A 16,834-nucleotide genomic window follows, 5' to 3' on the forward strand; every position below is an offset into this window, starting at 1 on the left:
TACCACTAAATTATTAAGTGTTTAATAATATACAATAATTTTAAAACTTAATTTATTTAAAAATTCATAAAATATATTTATTAGAAAAAATGAAGAGGTGATGGCCTATGGTCGACTGGTACCCATTATCAACTTATTCATGCTGTTCACCGACCAGAATCCTCCACGAAAGACAAGTTTGAGAACGGAACAATGAGAAAAGAATGACCAGAATCTCCATGAAAAGGCGAGAGCGTTCCCCACCATCCAAATACTTTGTAGCAATATGCCCTTGTTTTTCTCTATCTATGGAGAATTCTTCAATGCAGATTTCCTTGCAAATTACGGGCTGACTTTGCTTGCTTTGATTATATAATTTGGTTTTGTTTGAGATAGATTTGTAAAGTGTCAAAGGATGAATTGGAGGGTGTTGATAAACGGCCTCTGGGAAATGGCAAAGGACATAATTTGTCAGAAGATTGTGACGAGACATCTGCCTTCAAATATTCTTCTTCCTGATCTCACTGGTCTGAACTGCATTGTCACTGGGGCTACCAGCGGGATTGGACAACATACAGCAAGGTTGGTATTTCTTTACATCGCAATTTCATTCTAGATTAAATTGTGTATAAGTTTTGGTGCGGGTGATCTTTTAAAATAATAGATCACACAATATAATCTAAAATGCTGATATAAGACAACTTGATTTATAACTTGTTGATTAAGACAACTGGATTTTTAACTTGTTGATGTGTTTCTTTAGATAATCTGAGATTCGTTTTTCAGGAGTTTACACAATCAATAATAACAGGTTTCTTGTACATCATTGTCTTTCTGAATTAAATTTCATCCAAGTTTTTTAATCAATGTTTCCACCACATTCCAAAGCTGTCATCAAAATGATTCCTATAACCCTCTGTCGTCATGAGAACAGTACACAAAATTTAATCAGAATACATCAATTATCTCAGTCGCCATAGAATATTAAATGCTTTTCTTGGGATGATCACAATGATTTATTTATTGGTTTCGTTTCAGACAGCTTGCAAAATCAGGTCCCAATGTTTTCATGGCATACCGTAATACGAAAACTGCTCTGCTTACAAGAGGCTTCTAGGAAGCCCATGTCTATAAAAGTAGTGGAAACTGCGCTTTTTCAAGTACATTACATATCATTTTGTCCTTTTTGAACAAGGAGAATGATGTACAGATAGTAGAATTGGATCTGCTGTCCTAAGTCCTTAGCTTCAGTAAAAGCTTTTGCTGCTACTTGGGAATCTACTGGATGCCCGATTCATATTCTTATCAACAATGTGGGAATCCTCCGATTGGGAGGTTTGTTCTCTTTGTATGGATGTTCATAAGTTATATAACCAACTCATGGAAAGAAAGCAACAATAATTTCCCATTTTCATAATCAGAACAGGAAAAATTGTCGGAGGATGGATTTGAGGAGCACATACAAGTAAATCATCCTGCACCAGCTCTAGTTCTTACACTCCTCCTCCTTGTAACAAATACAAATGCAGGCTCACCTTGCCGCTGTGATGGATTCCAAATACCTGATTGCGGATTTTAGACTGAGAAGCTATAGCAGTTTAATGGCTTATGCTTCAAGCAAGCTTTTTCAAGTAGAACATTTTGGTCAATAGTATAAATGCAATTTGCTTTGCTTATATGTTGTAAACATACACACCTTTAGGTACAGGAGATTTAGTATTGCAAAGTCTTTGTTAGTCTTTAATTACGCTACGTAAAAATAACCCATAAAATTCTGAATGGTTTACGAGAAACCCATTTGACAATCTTAAATGTTTCTTGCAGCTGATGTTCCTAGACATTTTGTCGAGAAAGATACCACCAAATGTAATCCCTGTGCATCCAGGAATCGTCAGGACAAACATCACGGGATTAAATGTATAATTTTTTCTTGTATCGAAGTATATTTTCCTTGTTCTAAATATCTCACACAGAATGTATATTAACTAAAAACGTTCCCGTTTTCCCAGAGGGATTATGAAGCTCGTTGAAGCAGCAGATTGTTTTGGAAATTCGATGAATTACAAGGTACTATATTAAAAAGTATTCTCTTATATATCTCCAAAGATGTTCTTTCTGAGAAATTTCAATGCAATTTTCTTAACCAAACTTACCTACAAAATCCAACGCTTGAGATCATTGTGCATTGTATATTTGAATAGGTGCAAGAAGCGTTCTGTTCTGTGCAACAGAATCGGAGATTGAACAACTTGTCAGCAAACGCAAAAAATATGGACGGGAAAATAGATGTGTTTATTACAGTTACAATTGCAAACCAGGAGCAGTTTCAGTACAAGCTGCAGATCTCAATAACTCATTCTGAGTTTGGAATAGAACGCTTCAACTCTCGGGCCTTTCGACTGCATGTATTGATAGAAGTATAGATCAAGTTACTCCCCCAATACGTTGATCCACCAATAACGGATGGCGAAACACTGATCTGCTTTCTGCAAAATAAGTCATTTATTACTATTACGAGCTTCAACTCATAGGGCATTCAAATGGTTCTCTAGAGATAACTATGCATCAAATTATTCTTAATATAGTTGGTTGAAATAAAATATAAGTTGTAGGAGAATAATTATTTACTGCTTGCCTGGCCGTTACCCTTCGTAGAGCACCATTCTTTCTTGAATTTGAGAGGATGATGACATCGTGCTCGTGTAATGGTACAAAGGTTCACATATTACAACAACTCCGAAGGGCAGGATTATAGTTCTGATATGCGTATATTTCATACCCTAGAATCTGAGGCACGTGTTCTATCAAAATATATAGCTAATATTCTAGAATTCTTAAGCAACGTTGGTTCATTGCATAAAATAAACGGTGATTGGAGTGTGATGATTTCTCATTTTCATTTTAATTCTGATGTGGGTATGGCTTGGTTCGCGATACGTTAACAAATACAACACTCTCATGCTGGTGCACTCAAATTACTCTCTTGCAAAGTCATGTTGTTTCAAACTTAATACTTGTTTATTATTTTAAATTTTCAAAGAGGGAGAAGTTAGAAGAAAGATATCAGATAATACTAAAATGGTAGAGAGGGCATGCCATTGTGAAGATTTCCATTTCTTTGAGTTTCACATAGTCTATGAAATCAACATATTGTGCAGAAGTGGGGGCCATAAGATGTTTATCTAACATTACTCTGACATGAATGACTAAGCATAATTGCCAAGACTAAGGGCTTATTTGTTTGTCAGCATAGGAATAGAAAATTAGAATGAAAAATTAGAATAGGAATGGAAATGTGGAATGGGAATGGAAAAGAGCAATCTCATTCTTATTTCGTTAACCTAGTATTTGATTGGGAATATGTTACTCCCTTGTTTGTTTGTACAAAAATGGAATAGGAATAAGGTGAAGTTTTTTATTTTTAAAAATAAATATAATAAAAAACTATTTTTAAAAAACTTTAATTTTCTTTTTTAAAATAAATAAATTAACCAAATATATTTTTTTAAATCTAGATTGGGAATAGGAATTACCTATTCCAATAACAACTATTTTTTGGAATGGACATGTGCTCATTTTAGGGGAAAAATTGGAATATGTTTTCCTATTCCCTATTCCGATTTGGAGTACCAAATAGATAATACACTTCCTATTCCTATTTTCCTATTCCTATTCTAGCAAACAAATGGGCCCTGAATGCTTACATGGGCTCTATCAAACACAAAGTCACAAAGTCTTGTAACACGCATTGGGGTGTCCAACATTGTTTAGTCAAGATTTGACATGTTTGAATCCATGACTTCTAATACAGAATAAATAAACATATACATGTCATTGAATGTCTTATCACTTTACACAATTCATACAATGACCCATTGAACATTACTTCGTTGCCCATTACACCCTACGGTGCAATTGCTCATAATATTATGGGCCTACTTATTTTAGAATACTCTTTTAAGATTGACATTCATTTAACACCTCTGAAAAAAAACAAATTATTTCTTTTACCCACACGAATAATCTTTGATAATTTGACCTTAACAATTTTAGGGTCAATTTTAATGTGTTCCTTATGTGCTTAAATATTGATCAGTAACTTGAGCTAAATGATTTTCCTTTCCAAAGCTTAATAATAGCACATTTAGGTATGACTATAAAATGAAAGTTAACCTTGTGATTGATAATGATTATATATTGGATTGTATTGTTTAAATATCATATAGTAAGGTTTCATTTATAGATTAAAGGTGTTGAATAGTTAAACTTGAACTACTTTTCTAAATTTAATTTTTGACTCTTTGAAAATTGTCTAGTATGTAAAAATATTTAATATTGTTTGGAAAATATATAAATAAGTGCTAAGAGGTTTTCTAAGAGGTTATCCTAGAGCTGATATAAGAACATAGAGAGAGAAAAATCATTCTTGTAACAAAGTAGAGTATCATTTATTTTGTGAAATGTTGCATTAAGTTTTTCTAGGAAAGTTGACTGGCCAAAATATTTCATAAAAGATGAGATTGAGAAGTAAAATTATTCCTTGGATAAAGACCACAACCTCTAGAAAATGGTGAGAGCATTGCCCACCATCCAACTAATATGCAGTTGTATCCATTCATTTCTTCATCAACATGGATTGCTTGCTCAATTGGGAAGTATGTGTGGTCTTTGCTTGCTTTGATTATTATATAGTTTAGTTTGGTTTTTCTTGAGATAGTTTGTTATTGGACTTTCTTATTTTGATATTAATGGTCAATGATGAATTGGGGGACATTAATAAATGGGCTATAGGAAATGACAAAACACATATTTCTTTAGAAGACTGTGATGAGACATCAGCCTTAAAATCTTTCTTTTCCTAATTTCACTAGTCTGAAATGAATTTCTATGAGGGTTACCAGTGGCATTGGACTCCATACAGCAAGGTGGTAATTTATCTATGTAATCCTTTTCACAAAGAGTTTGTATGATCAAATATATTAGATTTTTTTAAAATTCATTCTTAAAGTCTAGTTGAAGAGCATATTCATGGTGAGGTAGTAGAATTTTCTTATGCCATTGGTTGTTTAAGTCAAGGAAAATCGATGGATGATATCCTTGATGATAAAGTTGAGAAATCTTTTTTCTTGTCCTTATATTTAAAAAATAATATTTGAGTATGGGTAATCTTTGTTAAATGGAAAAATTAGTACTATATTTAACTTATTATAAGCAATGTGTTATAGCTTTTTCTCCACATTTTAAAGATATATTGATGTGTCATGTATCTGAAAAAGATTCCTATAGAACTGGTGAGTATAATAGATAGATGTCCATGTATCTAGGTAGATAAATTTATAGCATTTAGTAATAAGTTTTGATGTAGGTACAAAAATAGAGAAGCTTAGAGTGATGATGGTTTCCTCATGTTATTGGTTTGTAAACAACGTGTCTTTAGTTTGGGGTAATTCTAAAACTACTTGTTGAGAGGTTTGTGGATATCCTAAAACTACTTTCATGTGTGAGGTTTCTTGTCAGCGAAGGCCTCCAACAACTTCAATGCCAAGTTTGTGGGGACCTTGGTTGGAACCACTTGAGAATTTCATTTCTTTCAGGTAAACCATGAAAATCTAAAGTGATTGTGATGAATGGAAATAGTATGAATGATAATAATTGATAAGTGATTGTAAATAGGTACCTAACAAGACTTTAATCTAGGAACCATCACTTCTAGATTATGATGAGATATCTCAAACAATTTGATAATATAAGAAATGGTAGACATATAAATTATTTATTTATTGCTGAATGGGTACGCACCCTGCCAATTGACTTTCACCACCCACCGCTTTTCAATTGATTATCATCCATCTTTGAGGATTGTAGAATTTTAGAGTCCTTTGATTCAAAACTTGGATCACTTGGGGACCTAAAGGGTTGAAGGATAGAGTCCAAAATCTTGGGATTCAGATCTTGGGGTTTCTCCATCCCTCCTTCCTAAATCTACTTATGATTGGGTTCTCCTTTTGCATGGAAGGAATAAGATCAAATTTCCTAGATGTATTAGTAGGGACCGTAGAAGGAACCTCTAAGTTTGATTCCTTGGCTACATAGGTCACATCTAAATTCTCAAATCTTTTACACCTTAAGTAGAAAAAATTTGCTGCTTCATATTACATGGGTTGGAAGTAGGAACCTAGCTTTGAATCAATAGTTACCTCCAATAAAAGAACTTGATTCACTATCACATTGACACAAATCTTGGCAAACAAGAGGTGGTTTTTCTATTTGGGTGACCTTGTAAACTGTTGGCAGTGATGTAAAAGAGTTGGCTATACCTTTAAAAACCTTTTTATTCTAGAACTCTAGGGCCAAACTTACCAATCTTACCCACATCGAAGCATAATTCCCTAAGTCAATGGATGGGTCTAGCTTAGGTTTTCACCTAAAAATATTGAGGATATTTAATGTATTCAATCCCAGAGTCCAAGGACCATCCATGAAGACTTTAAAAAGGTCCTTTTGGCACACAAAAGAAAATAAAAACAAGCAATTAACAAGGGCATTAATTTTAATAATTTCTTTTATGGACCAATTCAAAACCACCCATTGCTTAAGCTATTCCACATAAGGTCTAAATAATGGGAATTTCCTAACTAGAGTAAGTCCCAAATCATTCACCATTGCATTAATAATCTTGTTAGGAACAAATATAATATGACTAGAGACTAGGCAAGAACTTTTAACCTTGGATGAGGGTGACAACAAAGGATTATGTAACACTTTCTCAGCAAACAAAATATGAGGGTTTGCAGGAGAAAATATTTGCTCTCCCAAATGCAGAGGAGTTGAGTTAGGAAGGACTTGGCTCGATGAGGAAATGGCTAACAACTTGTTGTTATGTGGAGTCTAATTAGACATAAAGGTTAGTTAAATTACCAACTTCCATTAATGCAGATTCCCCTCATATTATTTTACAAGGGTTGTCGGCCTGCTTCTATCACTAGGTCAAGGGGCAACAACCCTTGCAAGGTCATGGGGCTTTGAGATTAGTATTTCTAGAGGATAAAATATTATATCCCTAATTTTTAAACTGTCATTATTATTTTTAAATGACCTAGGGTTAGGGGCTTTTATACCATGATTTAGTAGATTATTGCTATAGCATTGAGTTGTAAGGAATTGTAGATGACGCAGGGCAAAGGATGTGAATAACTAGGGCCAAAGGCTCAGCCATCTATCCAAACCACCCTACAAGAGTTAACACAATGGAAGAAAACACAAGGAACAACAACCAAAAGAGGAAGAAGAATGGAATACTTTTATTGATTCATCAAAATATCTTTGTACATGCCTAGCTATAAGGCCTTCTAGGTTATGGCCAATTAGAAATACTTTCTCATTCAAAGATCCAACTGCAAATTCACACTTTTTAGTTTTTTTCTCTAATCTTCTTTCCCCAAAAACTTGCCTAACTCTAAGCCTAAACACTCTATATATACTTTCCAAAATGTCTTACAAATTATTCTAAAACATTACATAAGAGGAGGGCCAACACAAAAACAATCTGGACACATCCCAAGAAAAGATCTTAACATAATTGTTGTGATCAAAATAAATCTTGCAAATCAGTTTGCAAAAACAACGTCCAAATGTTGACACTTGGCACATGAATGATCACTCGGCATACATTGGGTAACTCGGCACATGAAGAGTCACTTGGCATACACTAGTAACTCGGCACATGAAGGAATTGCTACAGTAACTTGACATTTGAAGGAAGTGCTATAGTAATTTGGCTCCCATTGAGTGCTATAGTAACTTGGCTCCCATTGAGTGCTATAGTAACTTGGCTCCCATTGAGTGTTATAGTAACTCAGCTCTCATTGAGTGCTATAGTAACTTGGCTCAAACTAAGTGCTATAGTAACTCAGCTCCCATTGAGTGCTACAATAACTCAGCTCCCATTGAGTGCTATAGTAAATTGGCTCTCATTGAGTGCTACATTAACTTGGCTCCAATTGAGTGCTACAGTGACTTAGCTCCAACTAAGTGCTACAATAACTCTACTCCAACATGCAGAATGAACAAAAATGAGTAGGATAACAAGGAAACCCAGGATACTCCTACATCAGACAACTGGGGTTGAAAGAAATGATACTCCTGAATCATTGAGAGGTCACAATCTGAGTTGAATCCAACTCAGATTGAGAAATCCATGAAGCATCTTCAATAGGCTTGTTCTTCCACTTCACCAAATATTCATTGTAATCTTTGCCCCTTGTGCTCTTGCTAACTCTCTGATTCAATATTTGTTCAACTTCTCCAATTCGCTTCTTAGGATAATCTCTTGATACAACAACTTCATCCTCTGACTCATGATACTTATACAAATCAACATGAATATAGGAGATATATCCATGTCATTATTAACTCAACTTCATAAGCATTACCACTGTCAAACTTCTTCAAGATCTTACAAGGTCCAAATTTCTTCATCTTCAGCTTACTATATGTTCCAACTAGGAATCTTCCTTTCTTCAAATGAACCATCACCTCATCACCAACTTGAAAATCACGGTGTCTTCTAGACTGATCAGCATTCTCCTTGTACTTTTGATTACTTTCTTCCAACCTCAACTTCACTTCCTTATGCAAAGACTCCATAAAATCAGCAAATTCTTCTCCTGTAGCACTTTTCTTTTCTTCACCAACAACATCTCTCAAATCTGATATACCTCTAGGATGCATTCTAGTAACAATCTCAAAAGGTGTCTTTCATGTACTCCTATTCATAGAATTATTATATGCAAATTCAACTTGCGCTAATACCATCTCCCAATTACTTGGCTTATTCCCAACCAAACATCTTAGCAAATTACCCAAGCATCTATTCACAACCTCTATCTGTCCATCTGTCTGTGGATGGAATGTAGAATTAAATTTCAGCTCACTACCCATCTTCTTCCACAAAGTCTTCCAAAAATAACCAACAAACTTACTATCTCTGTCAAAAATAATACTTCTTGGTAATCCATGCAATCTCACAATCTCTTTAAAGAGAAGTTTGACAACATGCTCAGCATCTAATGTCTTCTTACATGGTATGAAATGAGCCATCGTAGAAAATCTATCCACTACAAAAAATATAGAATCATACCCTTTCACTGTCAAGTAGGCAATCCAAGAACAAAATCCATATTGATGTTAGTCCAAGGTTTCTCACGAATAGTAATAGGTGTATAAAAACTAGTATTTTGACTCACTCCTTTTGCAACTTGACAAACTCCACAACTCTTTACAAATTTTTAAACATTCTTATACATGTGTGGCCAATAATGCTTCTCTTTAATAAAACTCAATGTCTTATCAATTCCAAAGTGTCCAACTAATCCACCACAATGCTTTTCCTTAATTAGATTCAACCTCATAGAACTTCTAGGAATACACAACTAATTACCTTTGAACAACATACCTTCTTGAATGAAGTATTCATCATACTTACTTATGTGGTCTATCAAATTCGGTGCTTTGTACACTCTCCAAACCTTAGAAAAAATAGGATCAGCATCATACAACACTTTCACTTAATCAAAACCAAGAACTTCAACCTTTATTTCAATCAACAGAGAACGTCTTCTACTCAATGCATCAACAACTCTATTAGTAACTCCACTCTTGTGCTTAGTAAAAAATCTGAAATTCTACAAGTACTCAACCCACTTCATATGTCTCTAATTTAATTTATGTTGACTTCCCAAGTATTGTAAAGCTTTATGATCAGTATACAATACAAAATCTTTAGGAATCAAATAATGTCTCCACTTCTTCAATGCTTGGACAATATCATAAAGTTCTTGATGATACACAGAATACTTCCTTTTATCGTCATTCAACTTTTCACTAAAGAAAAAAATAGGCTTACCTTCTTGACTTAATATAGCTCCTATTGCATTACCACTTGCATAACATTCAACTTGAAATACTTTGTTGAAATCAGGAAATGCCAATATAGGTAATTTAGCAACCTTTTATTTCAAAGTCTCAAAACTATTATTAGCTCCATGTGTCCACTTGAATTTCTCTTTATCTCCCCTCATTGTTTCAGTCATAGCATTACAAATAGTACTGAAATTCTTTATAAACTTTCTGTAAAAACTAGCCAAACCATGAAATGATATTATCTCACTCACATTCACAGGTGTAGGTGATTCCAAAATTTCTTTAACCTTCTTAGGATCCATCTTCAATCCATTAGCTAAAATCACAAATCCCAAATACACAATCTCCTCTTGCATAAAAGAACATTTTTTCAGATGAATCAACAACTTTTCCTCTTTCAACCTTTGAAATACTTGTCTAATATGCTCAAGATGTTCTTCCTTAGTCTTACTAAATATTAGAATATCATCCAAATAAACAATCACAAACTTACCCAATAATCTTTTTGAAAATTTTTTCATCAACCTCACAAAAGTACTAGGTGCATTAGTCAAACCAAAAGGCATAACCAAGCATTAATACAAACCATCTTTTGTCTTGAAAGTAGTCTTCCATTCATCACCTTCTTTGATTCTATTCTAATGATAGCCAATCTTCAAATCAATCTTGGTAAAATACTTTGCTCCACTCAAACAATCCATTATATCATCCATCCTTGGCATAGGCAACCTATATTTCACTATTATCTTATTAATGGCTCTTGAATCAGTACACATTCTCCATTCTTCATTCTTTTTAGGTGCTAATACAATAGGTATAGCACATAGACTTAAGCTTTCTCTGATCAAACCTTTCTGCAACAACTCGTGCACTTGTCTGTTAAGTTCTTCATTCTCTGCAGGTGTCAATCTATATGGTGCTTTGTTTAGAAAACTAGCTCAAGGAATCAGATCCATACAATGACTTATTCTTCTTACTATAAGTAAACAATTAGGAATATAATCGGTAATACTGTCTTTCTACTCATTCAGCAATCCTATAATTTCTACTAGTACTCACCTATCACTATCTACTGTCACTTGGTCCTTACTAGCTTCTGTTGCTCATCCATTACTACCAACACTTGGTCCTCTAGGAACTATGGCAAAATAGACTTGATTTCTTTTCATTTCCTTTTCAAAAAATTTCCCATTAACCATGCAAATTTTTATAGTAGTAAAATTAACCTCATCTGGACTTTCAATCAAAAGTAGCAATGTTTGTTTCTTCCCATTTACCCAAAGAGTATATTGATTTAATCTTCCATCATGTACAACATATCTATCATATTGCCAAGGTCTACTCAATAAAATATCATAACAATCCATGGGCATAATATCACACAAAACTTCATCAAAGTAATGTCCAATTTTGAACTTCATAAGGCATTGCTCACTTACAAATATCTTATGCTCATCTTTGATCTATGAAACATGATAAGGTTTGGGATGTTTTAGCCTTTGCAATTTCAACTTGGTAACCAACTCTTTTGATGCCATATTTGTAGAACTTCCACTAGCAATCATCACTTTGAAGCATTTTCTAAACATCTTACATCTTGTCTTGAAAAGACTTCTCCTCAAAATAGGTTCCTCATCACTTCCCTTATTGCATAAGGTTCTTCTCACCATCGGATTCTCCCTAGCCTCATGTCCACTTGGCAAACCCACATCATCTTCTTGAATCACAATATTTCTGTCACCTTGCCCACTTTCAAAGGATCTACATTCAAAAGATCTATGTCCCTCTTTACCACATCTAAAATAATTACCATGAAATCCACCTCTAGAATAAGAATTACCTCTTCTTTGGTAAGAATTAGTGCCTCCTCGATAAGAATTACCACTTTTCCATTTGGTCTTGCATTTTTCATCATTCTTCCATTCAAATTTTCTTTTATCCTGCATAGAACTATCAGATTTTCCACGTTCTCCATAAGATCTACCTCTACCTCTCTGGAATCTACCACCTCGACCTCTTTGTCTTTGTTCATTCTTCTTTGCCAAGATCTCCTTAGCTTTCAAGGCATATTGATATGTGTCTTCTACACTTTCCAACTTCAAAAAACTTATTTCATCTTGTATTCCAATCTCAATCCATTAATGTACCTTGCAATTTTCTCAACATCATCATCCACATGTCCAGATCTAATGTCCAATCTATAGAACTCCTCATTATATTCTTTCAAAGTCATGTCCTTTTGTTTCAAATTTTGCATCTTTCTCAATAAGCTAACTTGGTAATCAACAGGAAGGAATTTGTTCTTCACCTTGTTCACCATCTTTGGCCAAGTTCTGATCTTCTCCTTTCCTCTCCTTTGTCTATTAGTTTTCAAGTGCTGCCACCATAGTGATGTATGACCTTTCAACCTAGTGATTGCAATCTTCACCTTTTTATTATCAGGAGTGTTTTCATACTCAAAGAACTTCTCCATATTAGAGATCTAATCCAACACAACATTGGTATCTAATTTTCCATCATAAGGAACAACTTCTACAATAGGCTTTGAATTTTCCCTAGACAACACTCACAACAATCTTTCCTCATCTTGATCTTCTTCAGGTCCTGGATTATGGTTTGGTGTTGTTGCTTCATCATCACTTACATCATCAAGATGTGATCCTCTCCTCTGGACTATCTCCATAGCATCTAATCTAGCTACAATTTGTCTTAATTGATCCAATATAGCATCATTCTTATACCACAAACCATCTTTAAAAATTAGGTTCTTGGAAGATTGTAACCCTCTGCAAGTTATAGGTCGAATACATAGATCTGCCACCCTACAACCAAATCTGAATCAGGGTTCTACAAAATCCAATCTCAAGCTCTGATACCAATAGACGTAGGGCAAAGGATGTGAATAACTAGGGCCAAAGGATCACCCAGCTATCCAAACCACCTTGCAAGAGTTAACACAATGAAAGCAAACACAAGGAACAACAACCAAAAGAGGAAAAAGAATGGAATATTTTTATTGATTCATCAAAATATCTTCGTACACGCCCAACTGTAAGGCCTTCTAGGTTATGGCCAATTACAAATACATTCTTATTCAAAGATCCAACTACAAATTCACACTTTCAATTGTGCTCTCTAATCTTCTTTCCTCAAAAACTTGTCTAACTCTAAGCCTAAAAACTCTATAGATACTTGCCAAAATGGATTACAAATTATTCTAGAACATTACATAAGAGGAGGGCTGACCCAACAATGGTCTAGATACATCCAAAGAAAATATCTTAACATAAATGTCACGATCGAAATAAATCTTGCAAGTCAGCTCGCAGAAATCATGTCCAAATGCTGATACTCGACACATGAAGGATCACTCAGCATACATTAGGTAACTCAACACATGAAGAGTTTCTCAGCATACACTGATAACTTAGGAAGGAATTTCTATAGTCACTCAACACATGAAGGAAGTGCTATAGTAACTTGGCTCCCATTGAGTGCTACAGTAACTCAGCTCCCATTAAGTGCTACAGTGACTCAGCTCCCATTGAGTGCTACAATAACCTGGCTCCCATTGAGTGCTACAGTAACTTGGCTCCCATTGAGTCCTATAGTAACTTGTCTCCCATTGAGTGTTATAGTTACTCGGCTCCAACTGAGTGCTACAGTAACTCAGCTCCAACATCTAGAATGAACAAAAATGAGAAGGATGACAAGGCAACCTAGGATGCTCTTGCATCAATAGATTATAATCAAGTTGAGTTGGTTGATAATAATATTGAACTCTCTAATTGGTAGATGTATCCCAAGGTCGGGTGAACCATGTTGAATCTTTTTTTTTTTCCTATTATATTGCTATGTGATTAATTTGTTTTACATTATTGGTTATATTTCATGTATTTGTTTATATTTATGGCTAATAATCCAAACACCTCCAGTTAAGAATCACTCATATGGATCAAGTGAGAATGAGCCTCAAGTATTCTTTAAAAATGAATATATGCCATTCAAATTGATCTCAAGTCTATGAAAGGGGCTTGTTCAAAGTATAGTTGATCTAGGTAATTGATTTTAACTACATGAGGTCATTTTTATGTAGAGCTTAAACCACAAATTCTAGATAATTCATAGATTAATCTTGTATAATTGTATATGTATTCTTAGTTTTATATATATATATATATTTACATTTATATTGTTTGAATTATTTCATTTTGAGCTTGTCTAGTTACTACTTTGTGCTATAACTCTAGAGTTATAGATTAATTTTAGATAGGATGTAATATGTCAATTTCATGTGGTTTATTATGCTTGAATTTGATGTTACTAACAATTGATAAAATGACACATATAAGTGTTTGTGTTTGTAGGTCAAGAGATAATGCTCATGGGCACATTTTTTTGCATCCACAATATGGCTCAAGCTATCAAATTTTGACAAAAAAAATTCGTGAATGAAGACTCCTTTTGAGAAAAGAATTGCATGATATCTTTCTAAGTTCGTACTTTCTACAAATTATTTTATGTCATTCTTTCCTTATTTATATTATATAATAATTAAATAAAGAGGGCTAATTAGTTGTATGTGGGATCCTTATTCATATAGGGAAGTATCTTTTCTTGTAATTCATTAAAGTCATACTTATGGATCACAAAATTTTATTTTTCTAAATCTAAGGTGAATAGAAAATTGAGTTAAACTTGACATTTGATTTGATGCTAATTCTAACCTTGGATGTTTTTTTTTTGTATTATGATGACATTTAAAAGTGTTATAGTGGTTTGTAGGATTTTTTCATGAAGATTTGAAACACTAATTAATAATTAATTTTCAATGTAAGTTTCCTTGGAGATAAAAGTAAGTGTTCCTCATCTTTTTTTTGGATTAATTAGGTATCATGATTAAAGTATACCTTAGATATCTTATCAAGTGATTTGATAGTATCCTCTTTTCTTCATAATATACTAATAAAACTATGCTTATTTGATTATTCACTTTGAAAGGAGGGTATGTGTAGAAAAGTGGCAATGTGAAAAAAGTGGAGTTTGAAAATGTCTAAAAGTATTTCAAAATCCACTCTGACTTTTTTCCATTGATCCTAATACTAAGGCTAAAAAGTATGGGCATCCAATTTTCATATTAGATACCCTATATGATATCAAGTATCCAATATGAAATTGGATACTTGAAACGTAAGATATAGAGTTAAAGAAAAATTTAGAGAGCTATTTCGCAAGGGCATTGTTTTGATTTCTATTGTTGTGCTCCATTCAAGTATCAGATTTTTGAACGTGTATCAGATAAAGGTAATTTTGTATTTGTATTTTTTTATGATTTGAAAGAATATTATTATAAATTATTTATTTTAAATAGAATTTGTTAAAAATTAGGTTATTTTAATATAAATTGTTGAATTTTAGGTTGTTTTTAATAGAAATTATGTTTTGCAAATTAATAGGTATGGCTGACCAAAATGATAATACAAAGCTAGGAAACAATGTTCATCATAATCCTCCACCAAAAAATCTAGTACCCCCTCAAAAATATCCACCAAATTATCCCCTACACCCTTAAAACTGTCCACTAAATGATCCCCTACCCACTCAAAACGCTCCTCAAATTTAAGATTTGATAATTGAAAATCTTCCTCAACTGAGGGTTTTGTAAACCACATATAACAATATACCAGCATTGGCTCCCATGTTATACATGTTAAACACCATAGTGGATATTATTGAAACATTTACCAATGAACACAATGCTGCTCTTCATTGGCATGAGGAAATACATTGCATGTTTGATGATGGGTTAGAATATGATGAGGTTGTGGCCCTAAATATAACTAAAGATGATATAGTTAACCTTTTTGTAGACCCACAAACCAATAAAAAAGTAGAATTCACAAAGCCCAACTTATCAATTAAATGGTGCACAAATGAGGCTATGCATGCAAACTTTTGGGATCATTGGTGGATTGTTTTTAACATCCCTCCACAAAACAATCTAGAGGTGCCATCTATTTCATCAAAAAATTGTATGCCAAATTTGTCTTGCACCTCAAGGTGAACTATTAGAGCATGAGGCCCAAAATGGGTGTAGGAGGAGGTGCTCCTAAGAATAGACCCTTTGGATAGCAGAAGAAAGCATCACCTTTGTCCCCCCTATTGATGTCACCCCCCTCCTCCAGTGTAGCATCCTAATATCATTGCAAAGCCTAGCTCTTAGACTATTAGAGTCATCCATATATTGAGTAGCCTATTTATATCCTAGGCTAGGTTAGTGTTGCCTCCATGTATTGATGATATTGGCACAAGTTCATCATCAACAAGTTCATCACATGTTTGTGTGCCCCATACTTGCATAACGTATAAGAATATTTGTCTAGGTCCCATAGGTGATCTTTTTGAATATTAGTTTGTATTTGAGAAGGATACACTAGATGTGCATATAGAGGCTACACACCCTGATGTGAGAGAGGAGAGGCATGTAGAGGCATGGAATCCTTCTATGTTGGTACATGTATACATTTCTTTTTTACGACATATGTGATTTATTGTTAATCTTTATAATAGATTAATTTTAACCCATACTGATTTATACATGTAAGTGATATTTATTCATGTTTAGTTGATGATTGAGGAGGAGCTCAGAAAGGTTGATCATGTCATGATCTCATCTATTTCATTTGGCCTTGAGACATCTACTGTACATTATGTTGTGTTCTCATTTTTTTTCTATCTGGTATTGGAGCATATATGGTTTCTTATCTGTCTTTTCTCTTACAGGTATCACCTATTAGTGTGGGGTAGAGTGTAGGTGGTGAGGCAAAACACATTGACAAGGGAAAGGTAATTAGTTTCTTTTAAATTGATTAAATATCGATGCTTTGTTGTAAAATTTTTGTGGTAATGAAATTTAATTACATTCTTTATTGTA

The 16,834-nt window shown here is 33.8% G+C and overlaps 1 pseudogene; it reads left to right on the top strand.

Annotated features, from left to right (window-relative positions):
* The first annotated feature begins 394 nt into the window (after positions 1 to 394).
* Positions 395 to 2,402, top strand: LOC149566459 (dehydrogenase/reductase SDR family member FEY-like; annotated as a pseudogene).
* Positions 2,403 to 16,834: the final 14,432 nt, after the last annotated feature.

This window comes from Cupressus sempervirens, chromosome 3 (assembly GCF_028749045.1).
Source record: "Cupressus sempervirens isolate cs-2001-9-10 chromosome 3, ASM2874904v1, whole genome shotgun sequence".
Lineage (NCBI taxonomy): Eukaryota > Viridiplantae > Streptophyta > Pinopsida > Cupressales > Cupressaceae > Cupressus > Cupressus sempervirens.